This window comes from Syngnathus leptorhynchus, chromosome 9 (genome assembly GCF_054491065.1).
Source record: "Syngnathus leptorhynchus isolate UIUO chromosome 9, UIUO_Slep, whole genome shotgun sequence".
Taxonomy (NCBI): Eukaryota; Metazoa; Chordata; class Actinopteri; order Syngnathiformes; family Syngnathidae; genus Syngnathus; species Syngnathus leptorhynchus.
In genome coordinates this window covers 1497676-1507796 of record NC_141203.1, presented here as the reverse complement: position 1 = coordinate 1507796, position 10121 = coordinate 1497676, and the positions used below count along the sequence as shown (strand labels likewise).

General features: G+C 48.3%; 1 long non-coding RNA gene across 1 annotated transcript; it reads left to right on the top strand.

Annotated features, from left to right (window-relative positions):
* The first annotated feature begins 4303 nt into the window (after positions 1 to 4303).
* Positions 4304 to 9730, top strand: LOC147050579 (uncharacterized). The gene is made up of 2 exons (XR_015067280.1): positions 4304 to 5518; positions 9341 to 9730. It is a non-coding gene; the product is annotated as an uncharacterized LOC147050579 (long non-coding RNA).
* The last annotated feature ends 391 nt before the right edge of the window (positions 9731 to 10121 follow it).

Below are 10121 nucleotides of genomic sequence, written 5' to 3'. Positions count from 1 at the left end.
CGCAACCGACTCACGTTGGTTTCGTTATGCATGATGTCCCCCCAGGATGGAATAGTGTGGTATTTTGGAAGGTTAGCAGATTGGATTGCTTGGCACGAAGAACACATGCATTACACCCATTGCCCCTCGCGGCCAACTAGAAACACTATGTGTTGGAAATTTCAATACAACGTGCTAAAACCTTAAAATAGTATACTGTATATGTATACCATTTCTACTTCGCGGGTGTTGCCTTTTTGCAGGTGGTTCTGGAACCCATCTCCCACGAAAATCAAGGGATCACTGCACAACATATTCCATAATATCCATCCATCCACTCCACGCGCACACACACACATGCGCGCACACCCCCACCCCCACACACCCGCCTGCGCACACACACACGCACACAAAGAGAGTCACAGGGTTGATCCTTGTCTTAAACAATAGATATAAATATAGCAGTCTCTGGGAAAAAAAAGAATACAAATGGCTGGTCCATCCCTGCTACAAGGATCAACGCCCAGTCCAGTGTTTCCTGGTTTCAGAAGCCGATGTGGAGAAGTGGCAACAAATCCAGACATGAGACACAGGTCCATAGCCATCGCCAGAGATGTCAGACTAATTGTACAACCACATAGCTTTTATCAACAAATAAATGACGAAATCATCGATGATATACACTGTAATTACTTATTGACTGATGCGCATTCCATTAACATTTGACAGTACTGTAGCTCAATGTTTTCTGGTTTTTGCTGTTTTGCCAGAAAATACTTAAGCATCCAGTTAACCCCTTGAATTCACAATACTAAATTACATATACCAAAGATCAGTGGTCCCCAACCTTTTTCGCGCCACGCGTCAGAAATATTTTTGCAGACCGGTCTTTATATAAATAAATACCGTAATTTCGCACCTAAAACCCTAAAATTTTCTCAAAAGCCGACAGTGCGCCTTATAGTCCGGTGCGCCTTATATATGGATCAATTTATGAATTTGTTGATTCATACTGGTTGTACACAGTGCTCTGCCAAAAGTTTCAGTACGTTTTAGTACAACTAGTAAATTACAAGGTCGCATCGCTTACCAGTATTAAGGCAACCATGGTCAGGGGGCGTCACTGAATAGCTGTTGTACCCGTGAGGCTATTTCATGTCAAAATAGGCTGCTCTGTTAATGTTTCGAGTAAATTTACGGATTGATATGGAAGGGAAACATAGGTAAGCAGTACCAAGGCGTTAGATCGAACTTTAGTCAGTTCCGATAATTTTTTAAGCCCTCGTTTGAGAAACGCGATTGTTTACACTTTGCTGAGGCTCATGGGAGTTTGCGGGTGGCTAATGCTATAGTGATAGCAGCTATACACACGAGGCTATTTCATGTCAAAATCAGCTGCTCTGATAATGTTTCGAGTAAATTTACGGATCGATATGGAAGGGAAACATAGGTAAGCAGTACCAAGGTGTTAGATCGAAATTTAGTCAGTTCTGATCATTTTATAGGATAGTTTGAGAAACGCGATTGTTTACAGAGGGCTCATTGGTTATTGGCTAGTGGGTGCATATCGCAACCCTTGTCAACCGCAGTTTGTTGCAGTATAGCTTCTATTTTATGCGCCTTATAATCCGGTGCGCTTTATACATGGACAAAGTTTTAAAATGGGCCGTTCATTGAAGGTGCGCCTTACAATCCGGTGTGCCTTTTGGTCCGGAAAATACGGTCATAAATTTCTATAAATAAAGGTGTAGGAAGCAACGATTCCGCAGGTCCTTCATTCCCTCTGCTGTCAGACTCTACAACATGCGTGGCACTTGAAGAAATTGTGTTTTGTCTCTGCTAGCGGCAGTTGTCTATGTTCTTGTCTGTTCTTTATCCTTTTTTGAAATTTGGGCTCTTGTATTCTTGCACTCGTATGCGCTGCTGTGACAAGTAAATTTCCCCGCTGTGGGATGAATAAAGTTGTATCATCATCATCATGATAAATAATACATGTATAATAAATATATAAATACGATGAAATAAAATGATATGACTGGCATAAAAACAAGTAGAAACGACAAAAATAAAACTCACCATTACGTTGAATTAGTGGGAGCACTGAGCTCGCTTCTCAGAAACGAGCCGACCCCATTTAGGTGTAATCGGAAACAATGACACCTGAAGTGGTTAAGGTTTGCTTTTAATGCAGGATGCTTGGTCTCCATGTGCCAAAGCAGTTTTGAAGGCTTCATTGCCTCGTTAGCTAGCCTGTCGCCACATGTGCCGAGTGCGCTTGGCGCGTCAGAGTCACCTGTGGCGATAAATCCATATTTTAAGTACGACTCCAGAAATGTTCTTTTAAATGCAGCATTCATTTTCTTAGAAGTGGTAGCCTCTTCTTCTTCAGTCTCCTCATTGGGCTTTTTTCCCTTTCCGAAGAAGCTTTCCAAACTTCTGTTTCTTGCTCATTTTTGCTTGCCTTGCGGGCTCGACTGGGGTGACGTCACGTGACCGAGACGAGCGTCGTTAAGGGACACAGCGACGGATGTAATTGGAAAAGAATTGCCAAATTTGTTATATTTTTCAAAAGAAATTCTTACTCAAGGGCGGCTCGTTGGGGCAGTGGGTAGCACGTCCGCCTCACAGTTAGGAGGGTGCGGGTTCGATTCCACCTCCGGCCCTCCCTGTGTGGAGTTTGCATGTTCTCCCCGTGTCCGCGTGGGTTTTCTCCGGGCACTCCGGTTTCCTCCCACATCCCAAAAACATGTTTGATAGGCCGATTGAGCACTCCAAATTGTCCCTAGGTGTGAGTGCGAGTGCGAATGGTTGTTCGTTTCTGTGTGCCCTGCGATTGGTTGGCAACCAGTTCAGGGTGTCCCCCGCCTACTGCCCGATGACGGCTGGGATAGGCTCCAGCATGCCCGCGACCCCCGTGGGGACTAAGCGGTTCAGAAAATGAATGAATGAATGAATGAAATTCTTACTCATTTTTGCGGGCTCGACTGGGAAAACATGTCACGTGGCATGAATTGATCGTCGATTAAAAAAAAAAAAAAAAAAGGTTGTTCTTTCCCTGTGCGACTTGGCGGCCCGGTACCAAGTGACCCGCGGATCGGGGGTTGGGGACCGCTGCCATAGATCATGAGTAGAGAATCAGCATATGAAGCTGACACGAATTTCTGGATTGTATGAATCCGAATCTTTCAAATTTTGACTAAAAAAAAGATTGAAAAGAGGGGGGGAAGTTATTTTACTTATGTTTTATTGCACAAGTTTCAAGACTTCAGACTGCTCCCATGTGGTTGCATTGTTTCCCTAACGTAACAAGAACAGACGGGTAGGACAACCAATTTCGACACACTGTTTAATGGAGAATTGAGCGGATCGGACGTAAAGCTCAATGGGCGAGACGCACTCGTGGTCAGTGATCGGATGTTCGGTCAGGGTCGGTGGCGTTTGGGCTTGGTTGTTGGACGGGCGCTTGGTCAGGGGTGGCACTGTTCGGGCTTGGTCGGTCAGTACCCTGGAAACAGGTCGGCAACTGGGAGGCAAGAGCAACAAGGCACAGAGCAAGGCATACTGGGACGAACTGACAAGGGAGTGACTGATGTATGTGGTGTTTAAGAACAGGAACATGTATGGGTGATTGACTAAATGGCAGGGGCGTGGCTGTGAATGGTATCCTTGGTGATTAAGTGACAGAGTGTACCAGCTGGTGACAGGTGGCACGGCACGTGACACCTAAAATATGAAAAGCACAAGTAAATTTTTCATTGACACTATTTATAATGGCAGTGAACACTAATTCTTCTTCCTGGGGGGTGGGGGCGTAAAATAAATAAAATAATAGAGATGCACTGCCTAATTTTAATTCCTTGTTCACACTAAATTTGTTTTTAGCGTTTCTGGCGACGCGATTCAATCACAGTCAAGGGAGTTCGTGCATGCAGGAACGTGTGAGTGCAGAGTGATTCGTTTGGGGGGTGAGACGTGGGAACGCTCAATGCAAAAACACTTATTCTGCCTGAGTAAAATTAACTTTTGACGCGCTAAGCTTTGCATCAGCCAATCAGCTTCGGGAACGTACCACGTGACGCACTGTATCGTGTACCAACAAATTGTGTAGAGAAGGAAAGAACCAAATGCAGGAAAAAAATGATAATATCGAGAACTACAACACACCCATGTAACAATACCGGAATACAAGTAAATGGTAGGTGGCTGGGAGAACTGTGAGCGAAGAACTATTGGGAATGTTTTTCCCCTTTTTTTCCCCAGCTGTTGAATTGTACCAAGACAGCGCCATTGTTTACATGACAGTATTAGCACAGCGTGGCCCCTCTTTATATCGCCACCTTTTTATCAGCTTGCTTCTAATTCGCCATTTTTGCCTCTTCCATTAGTGTTGTGTGTGACTACTGACTAGTGTGCACAAAAAAAAGTGTGCTTCGGTACACGTCAAAAACACTGTCTCTGATTGGCTACAATAACACAGCCTTGGCCTTAACGCTGCTTCCTGATTTAAGTTAGGGAGTGGCTGATGATGTAGGGCAGGGATTGGGACCCTAGAGCTCGCGAGCCAGATGTGGCTCTATGGATGATTGCTTCTGGCTAGCAGATTTCGGCTCTTCAGATCAAACATCACTTGTTTTAATCCAGCCATCGATATTCCGTGGCTAAATCCTGTTCAGGAATGCAGTTGGCTGCAGGAGCAACTGTCGATTGTTTTAATTGGATAATAGCCTATAGGTAAACGCCCCCTTTAGAATTTATTTGCTCGGTCATTAGCTCAGGAGCTGAGGATCAACTGTCCATTGTTTTAATTGGATAGTAGCCTACAGGTAAACGCCCCCTTTTGAATCAGTCTGCCTGGTCATTAGCTCAAAGCTAATCCTTAGACAAATAAGATGGCGAAAAGAAAAAAAGATGACGAGTATCGTACATTTCAGAATGAATGGACCGAAGAATTTGCTTTTCTAGAGACAGCAGGTTCTGAGGTGTGTCTAATTTGCAATGACAAAATTGCATCGATGAAACGGTCGAATGTAAAGCGGCACTTCTACACGCGCCATGCTACCCTTTCATCAAAATACCCTGCGGGAGACAGCAGAAAGAAAGTGTGCCAAGAGCTACTGAGCAGGGTGCAAGCTCGCCAGTAGCTACTCCGCCGTATGGACCCGGCAAGGTGACTATAATTCCGCTAGCTTTGCTGGATCTTTAGCCATAGTGAGGAACGGAAAACCATTCAAAAATGGCAAGTATGCTAAAACGTTCATAAAAAAACTTCAACCCGAAGCCAGCTGATTCTCAAAACTTGAAACGCGCTTCCTGTCACATACCACACACTGCAGCGTGTGAGTATTGGTGTATTGACCATGTTTGGTTCTACGTATGCATGTGAGCAGTCATACTCACATCTTAAAAACATCAAGAACAATCTACGATCACATTTAACAGATGAAAGTCTCAACACTTGCATGAAGCTTAACCTCACCAAGAACCAACCAGACTACAAAGACATCAGCAAATCCATGCAGCACCAGAAGTCACATTAATGGTGAGTATTATAACATCCATCCATCCATCCATCCATCCATCCATATTCTTCCGGTTATCCGGGGTCGGGTCGCGGGGGCAGCAGCTTTTGGAGGGACTCCCAGACTTCGCTCTCCCCAGCCACTTCATCCAGCTCATACCGGGGATCCCAAGGCGTTCCAAGGCCAGCTGAGAGACATACTCTCTCCGGCACGTCCTGGGTCGTCCCCGGGGTCTCCTACCGTTGGGACATGCCCAGAACACCTCCCCAGGGAGGCGTCGGGGAGGCATCCTGATGAGATGCCCGAGCCACCGCATCTGGCTCCTCTCAACGTTGAGGAGCAGCGGCTCTACTCTGAGTCTCTCCCGGATGACCGAGCTTCTCACCCTATCTCTAAGGGAGAGCCCGGACATCCTGCAGAGGAAACTCATTTCGGCCGCTTGTATCCTGGATCTTATTCTTTCGGTCACGACCCATAGTTCGTGACCATAGGTGAGGGTACGAGCGTAGATCGACCGGTAAATCGAGAGCTTTCCCATTTAGATCAGCTCTCTCTTCACCACGGCGGACCAGTACAGAGTCCACATTACTGCCGACGCTGCACCGATCCGCCTGTCGATCTCGCGCTCCATCCTGCCCTCACTCGTGAACAAGACCACAAGATACTTGAACTCCTCCACATGGGGCAGGATGTCATCCCGAGGACCATGGACTCGGATTTGGCGGTGCTGACCCTCATCCCGACCGCTTCACACTCGGCTGCGAACCGCTCCAGTGAGAGCTGGAAATCACGGCCTGAAAAAGCCAACAGCACCACGTCATCTGCAAAAAGCAGTGACGAGATGCTGAGGTCCCCAAACCAGACCCCCTCAACGCCTCGGCTGCGCCTAGAAATTCTGTCCATAAAAATTCTGAACAGAATCGGGAACAAAGGGCAGCCTTGGCGGAGTCCAACCCTCACTGGGAACGAATCCGACTTACTGCCGGAAATGCGGACCAAACTCTGGCATCGGTGATACAGGGACAGAACCGCCCTTATCAGTTGGTTCAGCACTCCATACTCCCGAAGCACCCTCCACAGAACCTCCCAAGGGACACGGTCGAACGCCTTCTCCAAGTCCACAAAACACATGTGGACTGGTTGGGCGAACTCCCATGCACCCTCGAGGATCCTGCCGAGGGTGTAGAGCTGGTCCACTGTTCCATGGCCAGGACGAAAGCCACACTGCTCCTCCTGAATCCGAGGCTCGAACTCCCGACAGATCCTCCTCTCCAGCACCCCTGAATAGTCCTTACCAGGGAGGCTGAGGAGTGTGATTCCCCTGTAATTGGAACACACCCTCCGGTCCCCCTTCTTAAAGAGGGGAACCATCACCCTAGTCTGCCAATCCAGAGGCACCGTCCCCGATGTCCACGCAATGCTGTAGAGGCGTGTCAGCCATGACAGCCCCACAACATCCAGAGCCTTTAAGAACTCCGGGCGGATCTCATCCACCCCCGAGGCCATGCCACTGAGAAGTTTTTTAACTACCTCAGTGACTTTGACCCCAGAGATTGGAGAGTCCGCCTCAGAGTCTCCAGGCCCTGCTTCCACAATGAAAGGCGTGCCGGTGGAATTGAGGAGGTCTTCAAAGTATTCTCCTCACCGACTCACGACGTCCCAAGTCGAGGTCAGAAGCACACCATCTCCACTGTAAACAGTGTTGACTGTGCACTGCTTCCCCCTCCTGAGACGCCGGATGGTGGACTAGAATTTCCTCTAAGCCGTCCGTAAATCATTCTCCATGGCTTCGCCAAACTCCTCCCACGCCCGGGTTTTTGCCTCAGGAACCGCCGAAACGGCGTTCCGCTTGGCCATCCTGTACCTGTCAGCTGCCTCCGGAGTCCCGCAGGCCAAAACGGCCCAATAGGACTCCTTCTTCAGCTTGACGGCATCCCTTAGCACCGGTGTCCACCAGCGGGTACGGGGATTGCTGCCACGGCAGGCACCAACAACCTTACGGCCACAGCTCCGGTCGGCTGCCTCAACAATGGAGGCGCGGAACATGGTCCACTCGGACTCAATGTCCCCCGCCTCCCTCGGGACGTGGGAAAAGCTTTGCCGGAGGTGGGAGTTGAAGCTCTTCCTGACAGAGGATTCTGCCAGACATTCCCAGCAGACCCTCACAGAGCGTTTGGGTCTGCCAGGTCGGACCGGCATCTTCCCCCACCATCGGAGCCAACCCACCACCAGGTGGTGATCAGTTGACAGCTCCGCCCCTCTCTTCACCCGAGTGTCCAAAACATGCGGCCACAAATCCGATGACACGACTACAAGGTTGATCAACAAACTGCGGCCTAGGGTGTCCTGGTGCCAAGTGCACACATGGACACCCTTATGCTTGAACATGGTGTTCATTATAGAAAATCCGTGTCGAGCACAGAAGTCCAACAATAGAACACCGCTCGGGTTCAGATCGGGGGGGCCGTTCCTCCCAATCCCAGGTCTCACTGTCATTGCCCACGTGAGCATTGAAGTCACCCAGTAGAACGATGGAGTCCCCAGAAGGAGCGCCCTCCAGCACCTCCTCCAGGGACTCCAAGAAGGGTGGGTACTCTGAGCTGCCGTTCGGTGCATAGACACAAACAACAGTCAGAACCCGTCCCCCCACCCGAAGCCGGAGGGAGGCTAACCTCTCGCTCACCAGGGTGAACCCTAATGTGCAGGCGCCCAGCCGGGGGCAATAAGTATGCCAACACCTGTTCGACGCCTCTCACTGTGGGCAACTCCAGAGTGGAAGAGAGTCCAGCCCCTCTCGAGAGGGCTTGTACCAGAGCCCAAACTATGTGTGGAGGCAAGTCCGACTATGTCTAGTCAGAACCTTTCTGCCTCACACACCAGCTCGGGCTCCTTTCCAGCCAGAGAGGTGACATTCCATGTCCCTAGAGCCAGCCTCTGCAGCCGGGGATCAGACCGCCAAGGTCCCCGCCTTTGGCCGCCGCCCTGCTCACTTTGCACCCGACCCCTTTGGCCCCTCCTATAGGTGGTGAGCCCATGGGAAGGGGGACCCACGTTTTCTTTTCGGGCTATGCCCAGCCGGGCCCCATGGGCGAAGGCCCGGCCACCAGGCGCTTGCCTTCGAGCCCCACCTCCAGGCCTGGCTCCAGAGGGGGGCCCCGGTGACCCGCATCCGGGCGAGGGAAAACTAAGTCAATTTTTGTTTGTCGTCATAAGGGGCTTTGGTGAGCCGTGCTTTGTCTGGCACCTCACCTAGGACCCTTTTGCCATGGGTGACCCTACCAGGGGCATGAAGCCCCAGACAACATGGCTCCTAGGATCATAGCGGCACGCAAACCCCTCCACCACGATAAGGTGACGACTCACGGACGGGTATATCACTGTAATAACAACATTATTTTAAATTAATAAATTCAGAGGTTTATTACACTGAAATTTAGTTGTAAATACTTTTGAAATATATTATGGCTCTCACTGAAACAAATTTCCACATATTTTGCTTTTATGGCTCTCTTAGTCAAAAACGTTCCCTGGTGTAGGGGTACACATGCTTGTCTTGCGTGCCGACACCGTGAGTTCGATTCCCACATACGTGAATGTGTTTGAGTGACGGTGTGAGTGACCAAAAAAAAAAGAAAAAAAAAAGAACTTAAGTTAACCCGGAAACTCTAAAATAACCTGATCAGGGGTTCACTTGGATTACTGTTGACTTATTCAATATATAATAATGCAACACTTTTGATGACCCTCAATGTTTACGCCTCCCGTCTCACCCGCAAGGCGGCCGCGATTGTGTGTGATGTGAGTCACCCCGCTCATTATTTGTTTGTACTTCTGCCCTCTAGGAAGAGGTACAGATGCCTGCGCTCCCGCACCACCAGACTCAGAAACAGCTTCGTACTCCAAGCTGTGCGGATCCTGAATTCCCTCCCCCCTCCCCCCTCTGCTGCATGACGTCCTGTTCTTTTGCGCTATGATCTGGCTGTCTGCTATTAGCACGCTTGCTCAATTTGCTGCTCTTATTTGTCTATTTATTTATTTATTGTTTATTTATTTGGGTTATTTGCTTATTACTTATTCGTTGCTCTTGTCTGTTCGTTTTTACTTTTTGTGCTATTTGATTGTGAGTGTTGTGTACTGTGTCTAGTCACCGTGGGACGGTGGGAAACGTAATTTTGATCTCTTTGTGTGCCTTAACGTGAAGAAATTGACAATAAAGCGGACTTTGACATTGACTTTGAACTGCATTGTAACAACAGGAAAATTAATTATCTTATCCTTTTACTGACAAAGACCTACATTTGAATTTATTTTAATTACATGAATGACAGTAACGTCGAAGAATTGGCCCATATTGCCCTAAGGTAGAAATAGTTTATTGCTCTTTATTGCTTGCTTTTCAGAACACTTGACTATTTATCCTCAGGCAATATCTTGTCCTCACATCACTCCCTTTATGGTTCACTTTGAACCCAATTGGTACCCTGAGGAGGCACATCTCACAATGAATACCTTGGATGAACGTGCAATGGGAAACTTTAAAGGTTCTGGAGATGTGTATCTTTTCATGTTTTAAAACACAAATCTATACACACAGCTGCACAGAGCCTTAGGTCTGCTGATTCT